The 25,483-nt window shown below is 37.3% G+C and overlaps 1 long non-coding RNA gene across 1 annotated transcript; it reads left to right on the top strand.

The window, feature by feature from the left end:
* The first annotated feature begins 5,149 nt into the window (after positions 1 to 5,149).
* LOC144986766 (uncharacterized) lies at positions 5,150 to 15,894 on the top strand. Its single transcript, XR_013650621.1, has 2 exons — positions 5,150 to 6,502; positions 6,776 to 15,894. It is a non-coding gene; the product is annotated as an uncharacterized LOC144986766 (long non-coding RNA).
* Positions 15,895 to 25,483: the final 9,589 nt, after the last annotated feature.

Genomic DNA, 25,483 nt, shown 5'->3' with positions numbered 1-25,483 from the left:
ACCCTTTTCTTTAAATGCTTTTTTTTTAAATAATAATCAGTCATTATCAAGCTAACCCGTATGGCATCTTAAGGCGCTTCTAGCTAGATTGAGAATACAGCTGAAGGGAAGTCACTGCCTGCATATCTAGAGCCAGAGTTATGGTCTGTTTCAGTGTGGATGTGATTAGCCTACATTAGACCACCTCACCTCCTGCCATCATCATTTTCAGCCTTCTTATTGGATCAGTGTGTACTGAACATGTTTTGTGGCTCAGTTAAAAAAAAAATTCTTTATATTTTATCAAAATATAAAGACAAAATCAGTGACTTTAAGGAATATATATTTGTTTTTAAACTTTTCCACAGCACTTTTCTTTGATTCTGTCATTTAAAATGAGTTTAGAAATGTTTGGGGGAAGTTTATTTAGATGTCAATGAACTTTCAACAACTTTTCCACTGTTTTGCCAAAGCCTTCAGCTCTCTGATCCATATATTTTGTGCACATTGGTGTTTGTCTTCAAACAAAAAAAGGAAAAACCCAAAGATCTCACTGCCATATAGACTTCCGTAATCTTTATCTGTTGCCACTTTTTGTTAGTCACAGAAAGTATTTCCCTGTTTACTTTAATGCATTTTACCAAATAGTTTGTTTACGGGAGCAAATGCAATTATTTATTTAAATGAATAATAATAATACGACAGAAAAAAAGAGAAAGACACTCAGTGCAATAAAAAAAAATTAAGAAAATCAAAAATACAAACCCAAGGACATTTTTCTACATAAGTATTTTTCTCCAAAAGCAAATGTAAAAAATGGATCTCTAAATGGAACAAAAGTAAGTCAATAACAGTTAAGATTTTACAGTTTAAAATTTTTTATTCTTAAGGAAACCAATATAAGAGGTTAACATGGGTGATTGCTATTTATATTTTTATAAAAAAGACAATCGTGAAATTTTTCCCAAAATGTCCCTCCATTCACCAACATTGCATGAAAGCTGTCTAAACGTCTTTCATTATAGGTCTACATTTTACCTCCTGAAATCATTTAAATTTAAATAGCCCAAGATGCACATTAATAATGGCAGCTGTAGTGAAATAAATAGGATGACCCTTTTAATTTAATTCTTGGCTGCCCTTTAGGCAAAACAGGATTTTATAAAGCGGACCATTATTTGTAATTGGGGAAAGCACTGAAACAGCTTAGGCAGCAACCTCAGCTGTATGTGCCATGCATTAATATTCATGCAGCCAATACTAGTCTTTGATGAGAGTATCTTATTGAGAGATTTATGTTTATAGCAAATGGAAAAAAAACGATTAGTTGAATTTAGTGGGCTGAAACAAAAGTATATCTACGTTTGTTTACAGGTGTGAATCCATTCATGGTTGCATGAAAGTTCCTTGAAATGATGTTTTTGCAAATCACCAAGATGGGAATCAACAGTAGTAGACGATAAGCAACAAAACAAAGCCAAACGCAACCTCCATCTGCTGTGACGAAAGCAGCCAGAGCTGACTTGACACATGACCTTAAGCTCCAACGGCTGCCACAACTGGAGCCTCAGAAACCGCCGCAGTTTCTCCTCCTCTTTTCTTTTTCTTTACATTGTGTGTCTACACGCTCTGCTGATTACTGCGACTAATGCCCCCATAAAACCCTCCAACTCTCTCCTCCTCCACCTCATTTGCCTGCTGACGGATCGGGGCCCCTCCGTTCAGCACAAAAACACGGCTGCTCGTCTGTCAACCCGAGGTGCGGGGACAGAGCAGAGCCCCCTCTGACTGCTATTCAGCAGCTCTGAATGACATTATTGAAATCCCAGTCCCAGTTGTATGCATTTGTGGAGGCCATAAGCATGCACCTGTCCTTTTAGCATGCCCCCTTAAGAGGACTAGAGGGGGGAGAGAAAGATGAATGTGTTGATGTGCCATCAAACCAACCGTTTAATCAAACCAGCACTTTAAAATGATGTCTTATGGTTTTTTTGTGTTGGGTGTGGTTCTTTTTTTGTACATTAATTTCTTTATTATTTTTTTTACCTAACAGATGTATTAAACAAAGAACCTCACGTTCATTTAAAATTTGAGTCGAATTGGAGATCCCTGCATTAGAAAGCCCCTATTAGCTAATTATAGTGCGGAAACACACAAAAAATTGTCGAATTAATTTTACCAAGGAAATAAAAAACATCCAATTGGGAGTGGATCTTACAATAGTGTGTTTGGTTAGAGCCATAATAAAAAATCTAGCAGCAATCAAGTAACTACTAAAGAGAATTATGAATAATTGGATGAAAAATAGATGAATTAAATAGATCAACTATAAGAAGGTAACAGAAGGTTAAATTTGAGATTAGGGAACAGTCAGTGGAAGTTTTACTGATTGTTTTTTATGCAGAACAGAAGCAATAATATTAAACAACTAAAAACAGCTGCTCACATAGTTCCATGGAACTCTCTGTGCTCTGCTTGGATTTAAATTTTAAGTCAATTTGCCTCGTTCAAGCCATCTGACTTTGTACCTTCATTGGAAACTCCCTCAGCACGTCTGAGCAAAGATCTCTTGCTCTTTCCCTTGTGCACTGACTTTCAAGAAACAGCAGTTTTCTAACTCTGTTATATTTTAAGAAACTGCAGCTGCATTTACACAGCTGTTTGTTGCACTGTTTTCACCACCTTGTTCCATCCTGCTGAGCTTGTGAAGTGCACCACATGGAATTATAAAACTGGTCTTTCCACTTGTGTTCTGTTTTAAGAAGTGAAAGCAAAGACTTGACACAAAAATGACATTTTAGTTATTTTGAAGGGAAATATAAAACATTCCTGAATCTCTTGCAAGTAGCAACTAACCATGAAATAAATGTAAAACCCTTCCAAACTTAGGTTATTTCCTTTAATAACCACAGTAATTAACAGGATATTTCCCTTATTTGACCCATTACAGTTTTTTTAAATTATATTTTGTTGTGAGTCTGATTAGCCATGAAGATCTTGCATTTTCAAGCAAACAGATGACGTTTTTTTCTAATGAAGCAAACGCTGTACTTCTCCATCCTTGGGGTTGTGAACTTTCACAAGAAAAGAGAGGTTCAAACGATCCCAGTCAAGTGTTTTATGCCACTGATTATTGTCTCTCTTTCTCTTTGCACAGACAGGGTTTTCATTGATTGATATTGACTTTCTGTAGACCTAAACGTCAGTTGAGTTCACAAAGTCTCAAGGTCAGGCGACGATGCAACCAGCAAAAACAACCAGGGGTCAGACTTTCATGTGATGGTTGATTTGATAGTCGTTACAAATAGAATTTCTGTGTTTCTCTGACTGAAGAAAATCTGACTTAATTAACAAATTGCTTAGACTAATTAAAAAAATAACATAATTGCAACTATAATATTCCTGATAGTAGATTTAATCAGATTAAAAGTGACATGGGTACTTTAACACGTTCAGTCTTTTTTCAGGGGAAAAAACAAACTTAAATAAAATCACAAAGTCCTTTAAAAAAATATGAGACAGAATAAAGCAAGATCCAAACACAGACAGACAAAAACATCTGAAACTGACAAGACCAGCTAAATATGAAGATAAGAGTTAAAGTTACTGTTAGACTAAGATCAACTAAAAGTTTGAAAAAACACTCAACGGAGTTGATCTAAAGCAGCGCCAAAGGAAGGAAATTCCAAAGATGAGGAACGACAGTTTGAAAGGTGAGATCTCCTCTTGTTTTGTAGCCGTTTTTTGGAATATTTGAAAGATGTTTTAGTTGAAAATACTCAATCGTGTTTTTTTTAAATACAGTACTAATTAGATTATTTCCTTTTCTTTTGGATGTACTTAAGAAAAGGTGAGTTCAAAAGATGAGTCAATGAAGATTCTCAGTCATAAGTGATATTGTGGAGTCATGAAATCTGGACTTTTTATCTTTTCTTCTTGAAACAAAAACTTGTGCCAAAATGTTTCAAGAAGAAAAGATTTTTTTTAAAAACTTTGATTTGCTATCAGCCGAAAAGAATCTAAGGCCTCCTTAAACTACTCCCCCAATGCTGGGCCATCTGGATGCTTTCACTAAGACAGCAGACCTAAAACCAACATAAAAATACTCTGAGGAAAATCTAGTGAAAAGATTAAAAAAGAAAAACTAAACTACATTATAGCATTTATAGCATCTCCAGGGATTGTGGGGATGAAAATAAAGACATAAATGTTAAACTTATCTTCCCGTCAGTTTATCATATCTGTTTCATGTTATCTGATTTTAAACTGTGCCAAGTGTAAACAAATCTAACCTGAAAATATTCATCAGGAACAAGGTATCAGGAAAGTTTGACGCTTTTAAAAAGGAGGCAAAAACATGCCATTTGTCCAAACTGTACGTCTCTCTGTTTTTTTTTTTGTCACACACTGTTTTGTTTTTGTTTTTTGTACAGAGTAACATGTATCTGCATTGTCATATATGTTCTTCTTTAAAAACTTACTTTGACCAGCAGTTAGTTTATTCACATATATATATATATATATATATATATATATACCGAAGGTGGTAGAGAATGAGAAGGCAAAGATCCTGTGGGACTTCCAGATCCAGACTGATAGGATGGTAATGGCGAACCAACCAGACATTGTAGTGGTGGATAAAGAACAGAGGGAAGCCGTTGTGGTGGATGTGGCAGTGCCAAGCGATGGGAACATCAGGAAGAAGGAACATGAGAAACTGGAGAAATACCAGGGACTCAGAGAAGAACTGGAGAAAGCCTGAAAAGTGAAGGTGACAGTGGTGCCAGTGGTAATTGGAGCACTTGGGGCAGTAACCCCCAAGCTGGAGGAGTGGCAACAACAGATACCTGGAAAGACCTCAGACCTCTCAGTCCAGAAAAGCGCAGTGCTAGGAACAGCTAAGATACTGCGCAGGACCTTCAAGCTCCCAGGCCTCTGGTAGAGGACCCGAGCTTGGAGGAGAAACCACCCGCGGAGGGTGAGAGGGGCGTTTTTTTTTATTTTTTTATATATATATATATATATTATATATATATATAGAATCAAGTGGCTGGAATAATATACAGGAACATGTGTGCAGAATATGAACTGGAAACCCCAAGATCAAAATGGGAAACACCTCCGAAGGTGGTAGAGAATGATAGGGCAAAGATCCTGTGGGACTAGGGGACCAGGGACTCAGAGAAGAACTGGAAAAAGCCTGGAAAGTGAAGGTGACAGTGGTGCCTGTGGTAATTGGAGCACTCGGGGCAGTAACCCCCAAGCTGGAGGAGTGGCTACAACAGATACCTGGAAAGACCTCAGACCTCTCAGTCCAGAAAAGCGCAGTGCTAGGAACAGCTAAGATACTGCGTAGGACCCTCAAGCTCCCAGGCCTCTGGTAGAGGACCCGAGCTTGGAGGAGAAACCACCCGCGGAGGGTGAGAGGGGCGTTTTTTTTATATACATATATATATATATACTGTACACTTTTAGCATTTTAATGAAGCATTACCAGTTCATGCTGTGTTTTTGAGGATGCTGATGAATTATGCTAAATAAAAAACACATTGCTAAGATTACAATATCTGCTGGTGTCTGGAAAAATAAATCTGCAGGTGTTTTTGAAGATTCAAAGTTAAAGAAAATCTCCTGTTAATGCATTTTCAAAATATCACCCCCAAAAATGTGGTCTTAAGTACCATTTTTGAAAGTTGAGTTAGAGTAAAAATGTTGTGTGGCCTGTTTCTGTTTGTGCATTGCAAGACTATGGAAACTTCATGTAACCTACTTTTGTGTGAGCTACATGAAGAAGACAGTGCAAACACAGCAACAGGAAATAGCAGAGTTGTGTTCAGTGAAGCAAAAATCAAGAAGAAAAAAATGAGAGCACAGGTTTAGAAATAACTTTTAAAAGAAGTAGCACAATCACCCGTTTTGTAATGGTGTTTGGGTAATCTTTGCAGGTTTACTAATGATCTACCGATGGATGTAGAAGTCTAGAGAAGTATCTGAAAAACAAACAGATATTGAGTTTGGTGTTTAGAACATTTTGATCTGTCCAATTGTTGATTTTAATTTGGTTTTGGGGGGAAAGGAATTTAGTCTTTTTTAGTCTCTCTTCTTTTCATTTTCATGTGGAACTCTGCAGGTTTCAGAGCACAAGAAAACCATCTTTCTTTGGATCTCTGAATCTTTGTTTACAAGTCTGATGGATTCTGGGATATCTGCTACAAAAAGGGTTTAAAACTGTTTAAATTAAACTAAAGATCAGTCTACAGAAACTCCTCGCACACAAATACATCTTTGACAGACTAATGCCAAACAGACTTCCCCCTGCTTCTTCAGATCTCCTCTCCCCCTCGTCTGTGTGAACATGCACAGACATGTTCGGAAAGACCAGAAGGGAAACCCCCATGCATGCAGCGGAAGCACTTTGCATCCTGAATCACAGGATCTGTAAGCACAAAGGACATATGACTTACAGTACATATCTTTGATTTTCAGGATTTCCTTGATGTCTGGTATCCAGATTTCTGAGCAGGTGAGGGGGTTAAAACCAAGCTGAATTTGGGTGTAGGAGGCGGGCAGATGGACAGACTAAGAAAATCAGACAGAGACCTTTATGAATATGGATGGCTGTAACAAATACGCTAAAATAGTGATCTGGCTGCACGTGTGCTCTTTAGAAATTCCATATAAATTTGCATGTGGGTCAGCTCTTTCTTTGAGGAACTGTTTGACCTTTGACCATGCCCCTGTTTCCCCCTACAACCCACATGCCCACACCCATTTCACCTCTTCCCATCCGGGACAGCTGTCAGCGTGGACCTGGCCAAAGAAAAGGGACCCATCTGTCGTCTTCCTTCAAAGGTCAGGGTTCTGCATGTGTGTCTGTGTGCCCAGTGGGGGGACACCTCTTTTCACTGGGTTAATCCCCGCTGTTGTCCTTTCTCGTGGTCTCTGGCACACTTCTAAGGGATATGGCTGTTTTAAAAGCAGACACCACAACTTCCATGTCTGATGTGTTTAGTGTTTGTTGTCACTTGTTTGAACATAAGAATCCCCCCCCATGGTGCATGGGTGCCTCGCATGTGTCAGCTGGTGCTACGTCATCCATGCAGAGTGGACGCATATTCAGCATTTGTTACAGCTTTTGTGGGAATATCCTAAATCTGACTCTCTTTTATACGTGCATCAACATAAAACCCAGAATGGATTGTCTTGAAAAAAAATCTATAAAATATAGTGGAATTAAATTAATGAAATGTAAAATAAAATCACATGTAGAGGAAAAAAAGAATTGATATTAATGAAAACAGTTTATTTGGTGAAACCTAAATAAACTAAATAAATTTAGTGGAAAACGAATTTTGCATTTAACAATTTTTTATAATCTCATTAATTAATTAACTTTTAATGCAGTAATATGTTTTTAATTTATTGATTATTTTACACCGAAATACAAGTAAATCCATTTACAAAGCCGGTAAATTGTAAAAGTCAGTTTCTAACAAAAACAATGGTTTGTGAGTACTTTTTGATTGTTCACAACAATACACAGAGTCACAAAGTTGAGAATGTTTGTCAGCCTTATTCGAATGAATAGCACCACAATAATAACAGATCTAATAAAAAAACACACTCCAATCACCTTCTGATCTGTGTTAAAAGTGTTTGTAGTGGTCTTTTAATTATGATTATCCCGATATTAATCAAAAACCTACAAAATCTGTGTTGTTTTCTAGGATATAGTTTCCACAGAGTGGCAGTAATGTCAGAACTTTGCCTCTGAGTTGTGAGTGGGACTGCTGACGTGAAGTAAGCCTGCCCTGACTTCCCTTCTTCCTTATGTTTACACTCTCTTTCACTAGCTTACAACCCCTCACAACCCCAACCCATCGTTATCGGTGCAGCAAAAATGGTGACCAATATCAGAGCTATCCAGTCATACAGTTTGAGCCAGATGCCGGCTAAAAGCAAAAACGTACACGGATCTATTTGTCTGCAAGCGGATGCATCAGTATGGAATGGAGCAGGGAGCTTGTGACTTGCTGACTGTGGCACCTACGTCACTGCTACAGGCATTTTTTCTTCTGCACCTGATTCACAACAACTTGATTACAGAAACACTCAGTGAATGTAATTTTATGCTCTTTACATATGTCCTCCATCATAAGAAAAATGATACAAAAACTTGTTAATAACACCAAAAATACAGTGCTCTACATTTAGCTTAAACGTGACGCAATGTGTTTGTAAGTTTAAGGTTTAGAATCCCATTACAAATTGCAATAACCAAATGTTTAACGTTATACTTTTTAATCTTTTCTAGAAAAAAGGGGGGAAAATGACTCATCAATTTCCATTTCATGCTTATTTTAGGGAAAACCAACACAGATACAAAAGTCAAACCTGTCACTTTTATCCATCTAGGCAGAATAAAAGCTACAGGGAATTTGGCTCAAATATGTTCCAAGCCGCGAATTGTACTTTCATGATCTAACAGCTGTTTTCTTTTGAAGAGGATTTTAAATTGGAATTCCCCTGAAGTTTCGACTTTTTTTTTCAACATGAAGGTCCAAACATTCCCTCTCTGAAACAGTCCCACTTGTTCAACATCAAAACAGCACTGCAGGTGATTTATCACGGTTTTTTAAAGCAGGAGATTATATTTGATTTTTTTCCCAAGTTGTAAACCACAGTCCAGCTATGGTCAATAAAATTATCTTCACAGGTAATGCTGTGCTGAGAGTTATGAACAATAAAAGCTTCTGTGTTATCATGCAACCTGGGAGGAAAGAAAAAGGATCTTTGTTCAAGATTACTGTGAAAGTACATCGTCTTTAATGACTTCGTAGAATAGATTAAAAGTTTATTAAAGACATTATTTTTTTACAGTTGTTATACCATGGTCCGGGTGAATTCTCAATTCTGATTGGCTTCTGGGTGTGTGTTAGAAAGTGATAACGCACAGTGATAACCACACGCCTAAGTTCCAGTTACATAGATTAAAGGTTCTGTATCACTGTGCTGGCTTCTTTTAAACAAACTTTAGCTTCATCATCTGGACAAAAACAAGTAGTAAGAGGTGGACTTTCTCTCAGAACTGATGCTTTATTTAACCCATCGTGACGACCAGCACATATATAATTTTTTCTTTTTACGCTGAAGTCAAGGTCCGTCCCCACTCAGCCGCTTAATGTGACAACACGCCGCACCACGTTACAAATAGTCAGTTTTTTGTGAAAAAAGCGATCTAAACTGAAAAAAATAACAAGAACAAGTAAAAACTGATTTAATATTTATTTCTTTTGTAAGTGACCATGGTATAAGTAGGTTAATGGCCTTTGATGTGTGCATTATCAGAATTAACGCACGTAGTGGAAGCCTGAACCGTCCGACGTAAAGCGCAGTCTTCCACAGCGTCCGTTGATTTCGTATTAATTAACCTTTATGTGTAATATTTGGTTTCATCTGTCCACAGGAATAAACGACTTCTAATCAAATCTAGATTAAAATAATTGATTACTCTTTTCAATCCATTTTTAATAGTAGAGGATGTTTACTGCTTAAGGACTAAACTACTCACTAGAAAAAACTTGGCTATGCCTGACATTTTAACCATCCACTTAGGTGATCAAAACACTGAAACAGCCACTCAAGAGAAAGCACTGTAGAAATGTCATTTGTCTGATTACATTTAGTTTTCTCAATATAACAGTTTATGACAGCAGTCCTTCTGCAATGTATTTCACTAATTGTGTCTGAAGTTTGACAAAAATAGAGAATTTTAGAACTACCTGCAGAAAATGTCAGGAACCTTTTTCCCTTTTCTTTTTTTTCCTCTGTTTTTCATACATGAGAAAAGAAAATAAGCACACACACAAAAAAAAAAAAGATATATGGGTGAAAAAAAAAGAACCTGTCAATCCATAGACACACATTTAAAGGACCAATAATGTCTGACATAATTCAAGGGAATATAAAAAAGTGGCACAGCCATATTGACTAAATTCTCTGCCAAACTCAATGTTGTTCTGAAAAGCGAATAGAGTGAGGAAAAAACGTTTTTTGCCTTTGTTTTCCATTGAAAAAACCCGCCTTCAATAAAACAAAAACACAAATTCTACTAAAATGAAAATAGCTGTCTTATAACACTACCATCCCACAGGGTTGTCATAAATAGTAAATATAACAATAAACTACATTTTTGAAACCAGACTGTCGAGTAAAGAGGACAACAAGTCCACATGGTATGACTCAACTTCAATGCAGACAATACATACTTTACTTTTTGGTGTAAAGTTAGCATTTTTAACATGGAAGTCAATAAAAAAAACTTTACCCTTTTGAAACCAGCTTCCAGTGGTCATTTAAGGAATTACATCATGTAGTATTTGCAGGATCACTTTTGGAATGAACGATGAGAGCTTAAAAAAGGAAGGTAGAGTTTACCCGGTTTCTAATATTACAACAAATATGAAGCAAAAGTTTTGCTATGTGTTCATAGATGATCTATTTCAAACAACTCCGGTATTTATTTTGAACAGTTAAACAATCTATATACTTTTTTCCATTTTGTCTTAAGAAATGCTTATGACCAATATTTTTAATTTTGTAACCCCAAAAGGCTCATTGACTTTACCAAAGCAGTCAAAATAATAGCGCCTCATGCGTAAAGCCAACATTTTCTCCCTATTTCTGCTGTGAATTAGTATTTGTGCTTTTTTTTGTTGTCTGCTGCCCAATTTTTTCTTTTCCCAAATCTGAGAGACTCTAAAAGTTGAGAAGTAAGTGACTGGAATAAAAGTGTTCCACCAAAACACAGAGCTGCAAGTGTAGACTGTGTGGTTACACAATGTTATGCTGCAGCATCTCACAGACTCAGCTTCTTTCATTAGCTGTTGCCAGTGAGAGTTTATGTGCCAACCGCTGCTGTTGCATGTAGGATGTTATGCCTGTGGAGGGCAGATACAGATCATTTTCCTTCTGTCACTGAGGTTCTTCAAGTCACACTACAAAGATAAACATGCAGCACTTTTCCTAAACTTACTTGGTGCTGAAGATATTTAGTTCCCCAACAACACTTTTTATAGTGTTTGTGATCATAGGAACCAAATGATCAATATCTGTTCACCTCAGATCCAATCACTTACTGCTGACATTTGACAGGTTTGTGACCCACAAAACTAAACAATTTCAGATGAATTTCTTCTCTTTTGTTCTTTCATAACCCAAAAATGTTTTCTGTGTATGTGTTTGGCTTTTTAAATAAATGATGTTGCTTATGTGAAAGTTGCAAGCTAGTGAATATGCAGTTTTTTTTTAAATAAAATCTGCTTTGTTTAGCAGATTTCACAAACTACCTCTTCATTTTCCATAGTCCTACACGCCTTTTTTTTTCTCTTGGTACAGGAAGACATGAGTAACGTTAAAAGAGGCTTTTTAACACCATCTGTCTTAGTAATTTAATCATAACTAGAGTGCATTACCTTTGGCACAAACATATCGTTTCCCCTAAGTGGGCCATTCAAATTGACATGATGGGTTACTTGTGGGTTTTAAATTTCAGTTGATATTTGGGTGGGTTACTGACTTAACATTGCACAAAAGTAGCAGGTCATGAGTGGCTTTCTCGGGTAGCCTGTTTTTTCTTTATTTTTTATTTTTTCTGATATTACCCAAAGGAAAATCCCAGTTTTATTGAGTAGGTCTCTGTCAGTGAAGTATGGTTGCCTGGGCAGGTAAAATCAATACTGTTTCTATGGCACTTTTACAAGGGCATACAGTTTTCACATCGACACTCAGCAGTCAAGATGGGACAGATGGAGAAGCATTTCATTTTTATAAACCAAACTGCGCAATGTGTGACCAAAAAAAACAAATTTTTTTCTTTCTTTTTGTTTTTTTAGGCCAGCCTTTTTGTCAAAAACCTTTTCCCTCAAAGATATAAACAGTATCTATTTTCAGCTTGTTAGGACAATTGTGGCCCACCATGTGTTTTTTATCCTCTGTACCCAGCTGTCCCAAAGCCTTGTAAATTAGTACTGCTGCCATATAATGAGCCTATTCCTTAAATGTGCCGTAACTACAAAGGAGAGCATATTCTTGCTGCAAAGTTAACATTTGTAAAGTGTACACTCCCAAAGTTATTTCAAGGCAGAGGATAAAACTGTCTACTCTACTCTTTTTAGTTTTCAAATAACCAGGTTCCACATCTTGTTCCTTTGATTAACCTGGTTATGTCTCTGCCCAAGTTCAAACCACCTCTTTGCAATCTCATCCTAAATCAAAGGAAAACCCAAACTACATTGTAAAATGATCAACCATCATCAACATCCTGCAAAAAAGAAAGATGCAGTTATCCTAAATGTAGTGAAGTTTAATACAATCAGTACCATCATAAATGAGCAACTAAAACAAGGCCCTACCAGTGGCTACAAGAAGAATATTATGGACGATTTACTGGAGCTTGTGACAGTCCAAGTTACTGACAAACAACCCTATTATAGACGGCATCTATGGCCTCCCAAAAATAATTGTCACCACAGTTAGATGGAGACAGCTTCACGATTTGGACTATGAGAAAGGACAAAAATGACTTTGGACCACATCTGCTAAGTACTGAAAATGTGCCTCAAAACAACATAATTCCAGTTCCAAGAACCACTTCTAGAGGCAAGTACATGGTTGTGCCATGGGCCCCCCAGTTTCAACCATTATGACCAACATTGAGGAAGTGGGGAGAAATGAGCCCAAAGTGTCCACAAGCAATGAAGGTGGGAATAAAGAGGAACAATGTGCTTGCCGACTGAAACTGGTTACCTTAAGGACAAAATCCCAATTTACAAACAGAGACATGTGATGGCCTTCATCCACTCCAATGTGGACAGCAGCAAAAAGTACATTGGGGGAACCAAACAACAGTTGTAAAGATTACTTTATTATCATTGCAGGGCCAACTCTAGTGATCTGCGGTACACCTAATCCTGAAGAACACGAATCATTTGTTTATGGGCAGAAATCTTAGTGATAAAGGATAGTTTGGGTGAAGTGTTTCAGAAGCGTTTTTTGTTAAAAAACAGGCTTTCCCTCAAAAGAATTGGTGGACTTGGGTACAACCTTCTATCCATCTTTAACTATCTCTGGAAACCCAAAAACTGGCTTCACCCAGAGGAGGGGATGAGGCCGTGGAGTGCTAATGACTGTAACCCCTCACCCATGATAGGGATAAAAGGACCAACAACCCAAAACGGTTTATACTGATCTCCTGACCTACAAAATGAGGTGACTTTTTTCTGGTAGCACATAAACTTGCTCTTTCACAACTATATTTCAGAATTAAGAACGCCTCTTGGAGAAGAAGAGAAATGTCTTTAATAAAAAGAAAAACCAAGTCCAATTTTTTTCTTAAATTCTTAGTTTAATACAAATATCCTGGATGAATGAGAGTCTACATGTACACATGTACACATGCTAATTGTTCTTTTGTGTAGAGAAAAGTTCCCTTTTTCTTTATAGGTTTTTACTTAAGTCTGTGCTACATAAGGTGTGAAAGAAAATGTGTCATTCAGCTACACCAGCCTAAAAAGGAAATTAGAGCATGGATTCAGTGTTTACTCACACACTGGAAGTGGTCCAGGGCCGTCACAGAGGTGGGATGTTAGATCATTCACCACTGATGCGATTCTCACAGCAAAAGGAACCAAATGCTTCTGTAGATGGTGGTTTCCTGACCCAGAAAGCTGGGGATTGGAGCCTAAGCTCTAGATCTTTTCCAGTTTGCTTTGATCAGGATTGAAGACATTATTAGAAAAACACTAATGTAAAATCAAATCAAATGTAATCTTGTTTAGTTGTTTGTTGATACATTTTAAATTTTGGCTAGTTTTCCTTTCATGTCCAGTTTCTATTAAAACAAAACCTCTAGAGGTTCGATTACATCTCCATCCATCCATCCATCCATCCATCCATTTTCTAATCCTGCTTAATCCCTTTTGGAGTCACGGAGTTGTTGGACACAATCCCAGCCACTGTTAGGGACCCTGAACTGGTCGCCAGTGCATCAATGGAATTTGTACCAGCGCCTTCTTGCTTTGAGGTGAGAGTGCTAACCACTACCCCACTGTGCAATCCCTAGATTACATCTCTCCTCACTAAAATATGACATTTTGTTTTCTAGAGTGCACCAAGAAGCCAACTGTGTTTACATTTCTGTGTACATTTTTGTTATAATTTCTTTGTAAGAAACGTCATCTTTTCAAATCTCGTTTCAACTTTTTTATCATCTAGGAACAGAAAAGCCTTATTAAGTATTCCCCAGTCTTCCTCACACACACACACACCACTACACAAAGGAAGTTAGTTTCATAAAGGATTGACCTGAAATGTGACAGTGATGTAGATAGAAGGATTAGTAAAGATGAAGAGCAGCAAAAGATTAGATACAACATAAGAACACAAGAAAATACAAAATAAATGTGTGTGGATGTGTGTGATTGATTGTTTATGTTCATGAGTGTGGCTTTATCTTCAGTGTCTGCGTCATTGTTTAGATTGCATAAAGGAGAGGGTATGAAAAACCCCAGCCCTTTCTTTCCTCGTCTTCTCCCTCCTCCACTTTACCTTTTCCTTTACCCTTTCTTTCAGTCTCACACTCACCATTTCACATCACAGAGTGAGTTTCTTGTAAACTCAGGCCCTTGCTTTGCTTTGCCTCTTTTTCTGCTTTGCTCACTCTCATTTTCTGACACATCTTTTTCTGCTCTTCTCGTTTTCTCTTTCAGAAGAAAACCATCATCACATTTGAATTTAAAAAAGACAAAATTCAAAATTAAAAACAAAACCTTAAGACAGCCAACTCAGAGAGGTGTCATAGGCAGCTACTGTGAAAGTCAGGAAGTCAGACCATGCCTTGCAGTTCACTGTGACGTGTTGTGGTTGGTTTTCACTAAGTCGCATGGGTGTGTGTGTTTGTTTTTGTGATTCAAGGTCCCTTTCGTCTGGAACGTGATTCAACATGTGGTTCGGTGATTGTTGTCTAAAAACTTCCCTGAAGATTGACCTTTGGAAAGCCTGCAATAAAGATGAACTAGTCAGACTATACTTGTCATACAGATTAGATAAATATCGCTCTCTGTGGGTGAGCATTTACAATAAATCAACACTTTCATTGCTTTGTCAGTACTGTCTTAATTTGTTGTTCTGAGAGTCTGTATTATTTTGGTTGAGCTCATTTTTACATACCGGTAATTATTTTTAGAAATGTACAAGACTTTATTAAGTTACATGATTTACAGGTGACATTTTAAAACAAATCAATATTGTTTTGCTATGGCATTGGGGTTAACTGTCTGCATTAGTTCCTGTCTGCTTTAAAAATGTCATGTGAAAACACGTGTTACAAGAAAAAAAAGTTCAGAAAATTCCTTCAAAGCGTTAAAAAGAAAGTAACAAAACAGCGAATGAGAGCACAGACTGAAAGAATGTTTTAACCACAGTTTGACATTCTATCTTCCGGCTTTTCAACCACATCATTGCATTTGACATAAAAAAAAAAACAATGAAAAGATCATAACCTTTTTTCTATGGAAAACGTCTGACAGCTCACCAGCGCATCTTTGCTCATCACTTTTTTTTTTTTGTAGTGCTGTACAGCAACGATATTCAAATATTTGCACCCACTAAGTCAAGTGTCAGTGGGAAAATCAGGAAATATGGTGGCAAACATTGTTTTCTTGTTCCCTTTTTTTTCTCCCCTTTCTCTTTTAGTTTTCAAGAGACTTTTTGCAGCTTGCCTGATGGCCTGATGTGAAATTTGAATTTGAACAAGCATGTATGCTGACTCTGTGAATAAGGAAACTTTGTTGATGACCTTTTGGTAGTTTGTGGATTTTATGTAGTTTTATGACATTAAAGGTTGTTTGAAAATCAGCTCTTTTTTGCCGTCTTTCTTTCCATCTTTCCAGAGAATAGTATAGCATAGTGGAATCTCCGACTGCTTTGTTTGGTGTAGTGCTGCTGGGGAGCTGCCAGGCAAAATGACAGACTAGCAGATGGCTGGAATGTTGAAACTGCCAAAGATCAGAGGCCAGCAGAGTCACAATGTGATTAAAAGGGAATCAGAGAGCAGCCAACCCAAAGCTAAGTTGTAAACATCCTTGTTTCTGTTGAAGAGTGTGTGTGTGTGTGTGGGGGGGGGGGGGGGGGGGGGGGGCTGTGAGTGTGTGAGAGACAGAGAGTACCTGTATTTGTTGACTTGTCAGGACTTCTGAAAGCTGTAAGTGGACATGTTGACAGATTTCCACAGAAAGTTAGTGTTTGGATTTAGGGCTAAATTTTGAAGAAAGGTTAAGTTAAAGTTAGCATCAACCAGAGATGGTTAAATACCCATTCCAATGAAAATAGTGCTTTTGGTGTTCTCAATCTGCTCTTGTGGCATTTTTGTAAAGATGTAGGACTTATATAAAGACATTTTAGCTCAAAATTGCACTTTTAAGTATTTTTTTTATTCAAGTTGCTATGAATCAGGAGCAGACAAAAAAATATACCGTTTGAAAAAGAGCGTATTTGTGACGTAGAAAATATGCTGGGCGGGCAAATAGCTCCCTGCTCCAAGCTCTCAGCATCCAGAAAGGGAAGGGGAGATGGGGCTTCATTGGTTCTGCCCAGAACTCCCAAGTAAATTTCTAAGGAACTCTTGCCTCTCTGTAGAAAGTACACTATATTACAAAAAGTCTTCGCTCACCCATCCAAATGATCAGAATCAGGTGTCCTAATAATCTGGCCTGGCCACAAGTGTATAAAATCAAGCACTCAAACAAAACATTTGTGAAAGTTCTCAGGACCCCGGTGAATTCCAGTGTGGAACTGTCATAGGATGCTACCTGTGCAACAAATCCAGGCATGAACTTTCCTCACTCACTATTCCAGTGTCAGCTCTATCAAATGGAAGAGGTTGGGAACAAAAGCAACTGGTAGACTACGTTAACTGACACAGAGGGGTCAGCGGATCCTGAAGGGTAAGTTGGCCCGAGAACAGTGCAGAGAGCTTAATGGAATGGGCTTCCATGACTGAGCAGCTGCATCCAAGCCACACATCACCAAGTGAAATGCAAAGCATCGGATGCAGAGGTGAACAGCACACCGCCACTGGACTGTAGAACAGTGGAGACGCATTTTATGGAGTGATGAATCACGCTTCTCCATCTGGCAACCTGATGGACGAGTCAGGGTTTGGAGGTTGCCAGGAGAACGGTATATTTCGGACTGCGTTGAGCCAAGTGTGAAATTTGGCGGAGGAGGAATTATGGTGTGGGGTTGTTTTTCAGGACTTGGGCTTGGCCACTTAGTTCCAGTGAAATGAACTCTGAATGTTTCAGGATACCAAAACATTTTAGACAATTCCATGTTCCCAACCTTGTGGGAACAGTTTGGAGCGGGCCCCTCCCTCTTCCAACACGACTGTGCGCCAGTTCACAAAGCAAGTCCATAAAGACATGGATTCTGTCATCCATGTCTTTATGGACTCTGGTGTGAATGAACTTGACTGGCCTGCAAAGAGTCCTGACCTGAACCTGATAGAACACCTTTGGGATGAATTAGATTGAAGACTTTGAGCCAGGCCTTCTCGATCAGCATCAGTGTGTGACCTCACCAATGTGCTTTTGGAAGAATGGTCAAAAATACCTATGAACACACTCCTCAACCTTGTGGACAGCCTTCCCAGAAGAGCTGAAGCTGGGTTAGGAGTGGAATGGCATTTCAGTTCATATGCGAGTCAAGGCTGGTGAGCAAATAATTTTGGCAGTATAGTGTATGTTCGAGAACATGACACAGGTTTTTTTTTTTATTTTGGCTAAAAACGTTGTGTTGATAATTAAAAGACCACTGGGAACAATTTTACAATAGATCAAAAGTTGATCAGAGTGGGACTTTACGGTAAAAAATAGTTATCTACTAAAATCTATGTAAATCGGTGGAATGTTCTAATTTGTGTAGCTGTTCAAGCTTGTATTTTTGGTGGGTTAGGGTTGTTGCAGAAGGGGAGTTTTAGTAAAGCATGATATAAATCTCAGAATCTTTTGTGGTAGTTTAATACTTTCACTTTCTTGCAATGCTGTGTTGTTCAACCAGTGGTTTACTATGCAACCAAACCTATAACATGTTCCGATGACAGGATAGTGCAGAATACAATGCACTGAATGAATATATATAAATGGAATAGATGAAGCATTCAAAATTGCTCCATAAAATGGTACTGTCAGACCTTGAAAGATGAATTCTTTATCCAGTTAGATCACATAGACTATCATAGTCAAACAGGATGGTACAATAAGGCAAAAGTCTGTGAAAACACCACTTAAGCTAAATATTTTTGGATAATTTGCAGTTTTAAGGTCAACTCAGAACTGCAATGAATCTATTATCCTCTGCAGTCCTGACTTGTTAGCTTGGTAGCAAAACAAAGACAATGTGAGCTAAATGTTAATGTTAATAAATTTCTGATTTCTTTTGTTTTTTTTGGAATTATTTAAACATCGCAGTTAAGCCAAGTGCTGTCATGGACATTTATTATGTCCTCTTTGCTGACACATCTTAGATTCACATGTCTTCATTATGCAATAGTCGGCTATTTGGATTTTTGTTTTTATTTGAAATCTAAATCAACATACTTGTGTTTGTGCTGGAGGCCTTTTAATAGAACCAAAAAAACTAAGTGTAATGTTTAGAGCCGTTACATTAGAGTGCACTTCACTTCACTTATTTTGTTATACAACAAATGGAAAAGCTTTTTTAAGAACTCACTTCACCTTGTGAATGTTAATGTTTTGTCTACTGTAGTACCTAGATAAAATACTCCACCTGATTCCACCTCATAACACAGTAATTACTGACCTTAATGCATAATAGTAGAAATATCTAACAAAAAGCATTTAAGAATTTATACATGAGCATGTGTTCAATGTAAGGGAAATCACACCACTCAACCAACTTTTTCACACATTATTGTCACTCCAATCTGGGCGGAAAATTCTTGCAGTTCCACCAGCAGAAGTGGAAATCACCAAATGTTTGAAATGACAACAACCAGTAAGGTTTAATGTTCCTGTGTGACCTGCAACCCGAAGCAAATCATGTAGTTTTATCTTAAGATTTACCTAAATAAAAAAAACGCCCTTATCTATGAACTACCAAATGTGGGCCACTGCTTGTTTTTTTGTTTGTTTGTTTAAGCTTTTTAGGCATTTTCCTATTACCTTGAAAGGAATAAAATGTTAACACTGCTTAGTCAACAAGGAAATAATTCTTGGTTACAGGAAAGTGTTGCTGTAGATTCAAGTTTTTATGGAAAAATATGTTGAGGGATCTAATTCCACAGCATACAAAACAAGACCTTTTCACAGTCATACAAAAGGATCTTAGAAAATGAATACATACTGAGTTACATAATCATAGCTTAGAGGAAAAATTGACTTAACATGAAGTGGATGTAGGCTGAAGTAATCCTGAAGGTCTGTAGTCTCTGCTGAAATCCTTTTCATCAGTTTCTGTGAAATCCTACTTTATTGCTGTGTTTTGTTTAAACGCCACATTGGGTGTGGGGAAATATTTCAAGCAAAAAGGAAAACCTTTCAGCAGCAGAAGTGGATCTGGGCTCTGATCAGCAGTAATGCAGTAAATCATACAGAAATTATGATACTGAACAGGTATATGCATTCACATGCATGCAGCAGAAACTCACCAACACAAATCCAACATACTGTCACATGTTCCCAGCACACTGCTGTTGTTTTGGGCTCTTAAAACCAGCTAAAACACATCCAACCAGTTTAGCTTGACTCTGTCTGAGCTGTAGTTGGTGTTTTAAGCAGAATTTCAGATAAGTTTCGTCTGACTGACAAATGATAAAGTGGAGTAACTATGGCATTTAGATGTGTACTGTTATATGCTTCTTTTTTCATTTATTTTCTTTTTTTAGTAAACAATATTTTTTGTGACACAGAAGTGTCTGTGAGTATAATTTATTCAAATTGTCTAATAAAGTTTTAGAGCTTTTTGACATATTAATTATATAATTGGTATATTTACTTAAAAAAAACAATGAAATTAAGATTCATTTTTAAAATGAGTTCATGTCTTGTTTTAACTATGCTAAAAAGAACAAAAATTTAAGGTTTTGAACAAAGGACTGGTTGGATTTGTCAGATATTTATGTTTACTTTTGGGTTTTAGCACAAATAACTGCATAAATGTTTGTAGTTTATCAATAGATAGCATGGCCGCATGCACCTCATCAGTCAGAGTCAGTGTGTGAGTTCTTACTAATCCTGAGCCAGCTGCAGTCCAAAGATATCCTTCGTTTCATGAAGAATTGATATCAACAGTAAAACAAAGTCAATCAAACAGCTAATCAGTGATATCTGGAAAAAAAAGTGATATAACACACACATTTAAATACGTTTTGACAGCAGGTATGATTAATTTAATGAAAATTTAAGACAAAACATTGAAAAAATGCCAGGTTTTCTTTCTCAGTTTTTGGTTTCGCTCTGTTCTTTTCACACCTGATTTGATTTACCAATTACTGCAGCTGCTTCCCATTCGACTAATTAGTCCTCACTGTTTGCAGGATCTATCTGTTATATTGTCATTTTGGCCCATTTCTATATTTTTAGTCATTCTCTAAGTTATTCATGCATGGTTCCACTGATTAAATAGAATTTTTCTTATTAAGTTTGTAATTCTCACTTTGAATTTTGGATTTGGGTCATTTTAAATAATATTCATAGGGCTACTGAATGTGGTATACTAAACACAACAGCCAATTGTTTTTTTAAATGTTAATGTTTGTTTTCTTATTATTATTTTCTTACCTGAACACGTGTTTATGAGAAGAAAAAGTTTCTTCCTGTTTTTTGATTTGTGCCTGGCATATCTACAGAACTTAGTCTTAGTGCTCAAGCAGTCTCTTTGAGTCAGCCTTTTCCTACTTGCCTGCAAGTGAATGCCCTGAGTGTATAGTATAAAAATAGAACAATACATAACTAAAAGTGGGACATTGAGGCAGAATAGATTAAAAGACAAAAAGATGAGTCTGACACACAAAAGGCATCATTAAGTTGTTAGACTCATCACTGATTCAAACACATTCAAGTAAATCTGAAAAATACATTTTTTAGCTATAAGTTTACTGTGAATTTAAGCACAAATGTAAATGTCTCCTAATTCTGTTTTTAGGTCATTTCCATCTCACTTTCTGCTGAATGATTGATTAATTTACTGGTGTTTCTTGAATATTTGTGATTAGATATTTTGGGATTTTTGCTTAAGATGAAAATGTCAATTCAAAAACACTTTTATTCAAAGTTCTGTGCCAAAGCTATGGGGGAAAAGTGAACTTATTTTGCTGGATAAAACATGCTCTCCCAACAACTACATTTAATAATAAAACTACTTTTAATTAAAAGGCAGTTTGGATTTTTTTTAACCAAATGGATGGGAGAACAGTAAATATACAATGATTACAAGATCCACATTGGCTTGCCAGAAAGTCACGAATTAGGGAAAGATTTGGTATTTAAGCTTTAAAAATCATTTTGTGGGCTGAAACCATCTGGCCACTGCTGGAATAAGATTTTATACAATGAGCCTCTTATTGAAAATAATTTCCCACTGAACCCAGTGGGTCACTGAGTTTATAGCAAAGAGACAGAAGGTTGAAAATGTTATCGTAATCATCTGGGTTGATGACTCGATTACTGCTGCAATCAATGGAGAAATACTCAAACGTTTTAAGGAGATGCTTTCAGACAGAATTAAAATGGACTTTGGTGAGACTCAACTATTTTTAAGTACATTTTACTAAGTCTAATAAATGTGTAACAAAATCAAAAGAAACAAAGATCAACAAGATGCTAAAAAGGTTCAAAATGCAGAACTGACAACCTGGAGAGACTATGATCAGACATGGTGACCCAGAAGATGCTCTTCAGATTGAGGATGTTAATTTGTACAGAAAGGCTATATAAAAAACCTCCAGTCACCTGAGTTGTACTCATCTGACCTATGTTTTGTGGTAACAGAGGAACAATAACGAACAGTTAAGCATGTGTTAAGATATCGCAGAGGAACTGCAAACGAGAAGCTGGGTTTTAGGGGAAACAATAACTAGAGCAGGTGACAGTACAGACACAGCACTTCAGGGTATTGTGTGAGCCTCAATAGTTTTTTTTGTTTTAATAAATGAAAATAATAGCCTACAGCAGCACTGTGTAGCAATGAACCAGAACATATGGTTTCAGCCTACAAGAGCGCTTCTATTTAGAGCAGCTATCATACGGTGTGGATGATCACAAATATGTACTAACAGGAGAAAAACAACATGAGTTTCAGCCAAAAAACATAGTACCGTACACAAACCTCCAAACATGTGAAGATGATAAATAATTTTGTTAGGGTGTATTGTAGATGTGACGAGATGGTTGCTGACATACCTAGACCTGTTTAAGTGAGGAAGCTTCCAAATGTCGTATTTGGTTTCTCGAAGAGCAGAACTGATCCGCATTGTACACTTTGTTTGGATTTTTAGTACAAGTCGGGATTTTGAAAAATGTTACTTTGTATGCGCTCAAGACCTAAACCTGGAATGTCTATATTCCCCAATAGAATGCATTTAAAATCGCATTTAAATCATCGTTTGATGTATTCTAAAAGCATTCTCAGTGGTCTTTTAATTATGATTATGCCATTTTTAGGAAAAATCAAATAAACCTTCACAATTTTCTGGGACATAGTCTCTGCAGAGCAGCAAAAGTTCATTCGAAATTCACCTCTGAGTTGTGAGCAGGACTGTTGGCAAGGACGTAAGCCAGAACTTTTTGTTTATACTGTCTCCTGCTAGCTTAAAGCCCCTCACAACCCTAACCTAACATTAGAGCTGCAAAGAAAAGGGTGAGCAATATTGCAGCTACAGTTTTGAGCCGGATGCCAGCTCAGATGAGAAAAAAACTAAGATGCACATGGATTTATTCATCTACAAGTGGATGATCATGAAGCGGAGGGAGCTGGCCGATTGATGTTTGTACAAAACAGCTCTTTTTAAACTCAAACTCAAACTTTATTTTTTTATATAGCGCCTTTCATTTCAGTTAAAAACACAAAGCGCTTAACATAAAAACAGATGAAATAGTCATAAAAAATGAAAATTAATAAAAAAGAAAACACAGGACAATCACACAAAGATGGGACCCCTCCTTCACCAGGTCACCCACCCGCCCAATTACCCCCGTAGAACCCTGAACAGAAACAAAGGACTGCAGCTTAAATAAGGTCTGGCTTGGTACTGCTGCGAGGAAACGATATCATGGGGATCCATATATTCCAAGGCCCAGCCGGACCACAGGGGTCATTACCACAGTGCCCACCCAACACAGAGCAGCCCAGGGCCCACTCCATGGCTATTAGACCACAGAGCGGGACCCTAAATGAATACTCAGAAAATGCAGTTTTCATCTTAATTGTCTGAATATATGTCCTCCATCATGAGAAAAGTGCTACAAGAACATGTTAAAAACGTAATATTCATTGAAGTACGTCTTTGACCACTGTTCAGTTAGACTGACCGTTTGAGTGCGCTGTTTGTTGTGAAAACTGTAACCTTTTGTTCCTAATAAATAAACCAAGAGGCAAAAAGAGTTGATTGCCTGCATCCCCTTTTTCATTCCAGTTGATTGCTGATGATGCTGCCAAGTTCAACATTGTAAAAAAAGAATTCAAAAAATTCAAAAATGCTTTTCTTCATGTGTAAATACCCCTTCTATGAGGAATTTGTTGAATTTCCACTTTCCACATTTACTTTATCTCATTGTGACACATTATTTAGTTTGTTTCCGCCTGCATCCTCAAATTGCTCTGCTAGGTTAAAGCAAAGAGGATTTTTCTGACAGACACATTAAAAAGCACAAAAGGATTTCCTTTTTTTTTCGATTTTGCTTGTTTATTTCTAGGGACACACGAGGTCATGACTGATGGTGAAATAAAGACGGATCACGCAGTTGATATGATGCGGTGAAAGCATGAGAGGGGACGATGATGTTGCTGGAATAATCTGTTCTAAAACCCATTAATTTTATGTACATTCACAGACGATCTGCCTTTAGTGTTTCTGCACGTGTTTTTTAATCATCCATCAGTCTTATGGTACTAAATATTTATATTAAAAAAAACACTTAGGGATTTTATACTTAAACGAAAATCTGGTATATCTATATAAGCTTAAATATTATATAGTTTGGTTGACAACACCAAGAACCTCTTACAGTGAATCTTGCTGCTTAGGTTATTTGTTTTTTTTTTCCTTGTTGGTTCTGGGTGAGTGGACCAAAAGATGATGTAAGCCAGTATCAAGAGTCAGGTGTTGCAGATGGACACACTAATGGCCATAAATACAGGATAATCGTGCCCTTAAATCAAGTGTCATTGTTTTCTGATCAATGTGCTTGTTTGGAAATCGGATAAATCTGTCCTCTGACTGTTCAGTGAAGGATGGAACCAGGAGGGAAGGAGATGGAAGACTGGAGTCAAGCAACACAGCTGCACTCACAAAAGGTACTTGTGGAGAAAGGAACACTGCTTGCATCATGCTATCCCCAAACGGAGGAAGGGGGGAAATGACTTTTTAAAGCCCAGGAACAGTCAAGGTTTACAAGATGAAGATTTCTTTTTTTTTTCCCTCTTCTGTGTGTTTTCGGCAACAGTAATTTTGCTGCCTGGGATATACTTGGGATTCAGCTGTCATTCAACCTGAGAATTAAATAAGGCACAGGGCTTCATTATGCTTTCTGTCAGCTATCATTAATTAAACATCTGAAAATGGAACAGCAACTTGACCCAAAGTCTCCCAGAACACAAGTCATTAGACCTACAAAAATAGAAAAAAAGGTGTTTTAATTATCTGAAAAATGTATTTAACAAACAAAAAACCGAATCCTCCCTCCTGTAATTTTTCTGATTTGTAACTTCTTCCTTTTTTTCTTTCCCCCTGCCTCTGACCTGGAAATCCATCCATGCATTGCTCCATTTATTTTCCATCTCCTATCTAAAATTGAGGTTTGCCTAGAAGATCTCCCTCTCCCTAGCCAATTTGTCTACATATTAAATACTTTGAAACGTGACTCTTTTGGCCATCACCACTGATTTAGCCAGAAATTCTTTAAGTGAAATTTAAAGAAGTGGTTTGCTTCATGCACCACCCCAGAGTGCGAGTGATTGCAACTTGTTGTCCTTGACAAGAGTCCCACACGCTGGTCTTCAGCATGGCTCCCTTATATGCAGTTGGACAAATAGCTTAAAGGTGAACTAAAAGTAATGCAGTCACTTGTGATAAAGATCTTTTTTAATGTTTCAAGTCATTAGAACTGTCATTATATGTGTGATAGATGAATCACACGTCATCACTACATGGTTGTGTTTTTGTTTTTTGTCTATTACAATGAGCAGAAAGCCACCGAATGCTATAAAC

Source organism: Oryzias latipes, chromosome 17 (genome assembly GCF_053564925.1).
Source record: "Oryzias latipes strain Hd-rR chromosome 17, Olatipes_Hd-rR_3.1".
NCBI classification, from domain to species: domain Eukaryota; kingdom Metazoa; phylum Chordata; class Actinopteri; order Beloniformes; family Adrianichthyidae; genus Oryzias; species Oryzias latipes.
The sequence above is the reverse complement of the archived record's forward strand: the minus strand, read 5'-3'. Positions and strand labels throughout refer to the sequence as shown.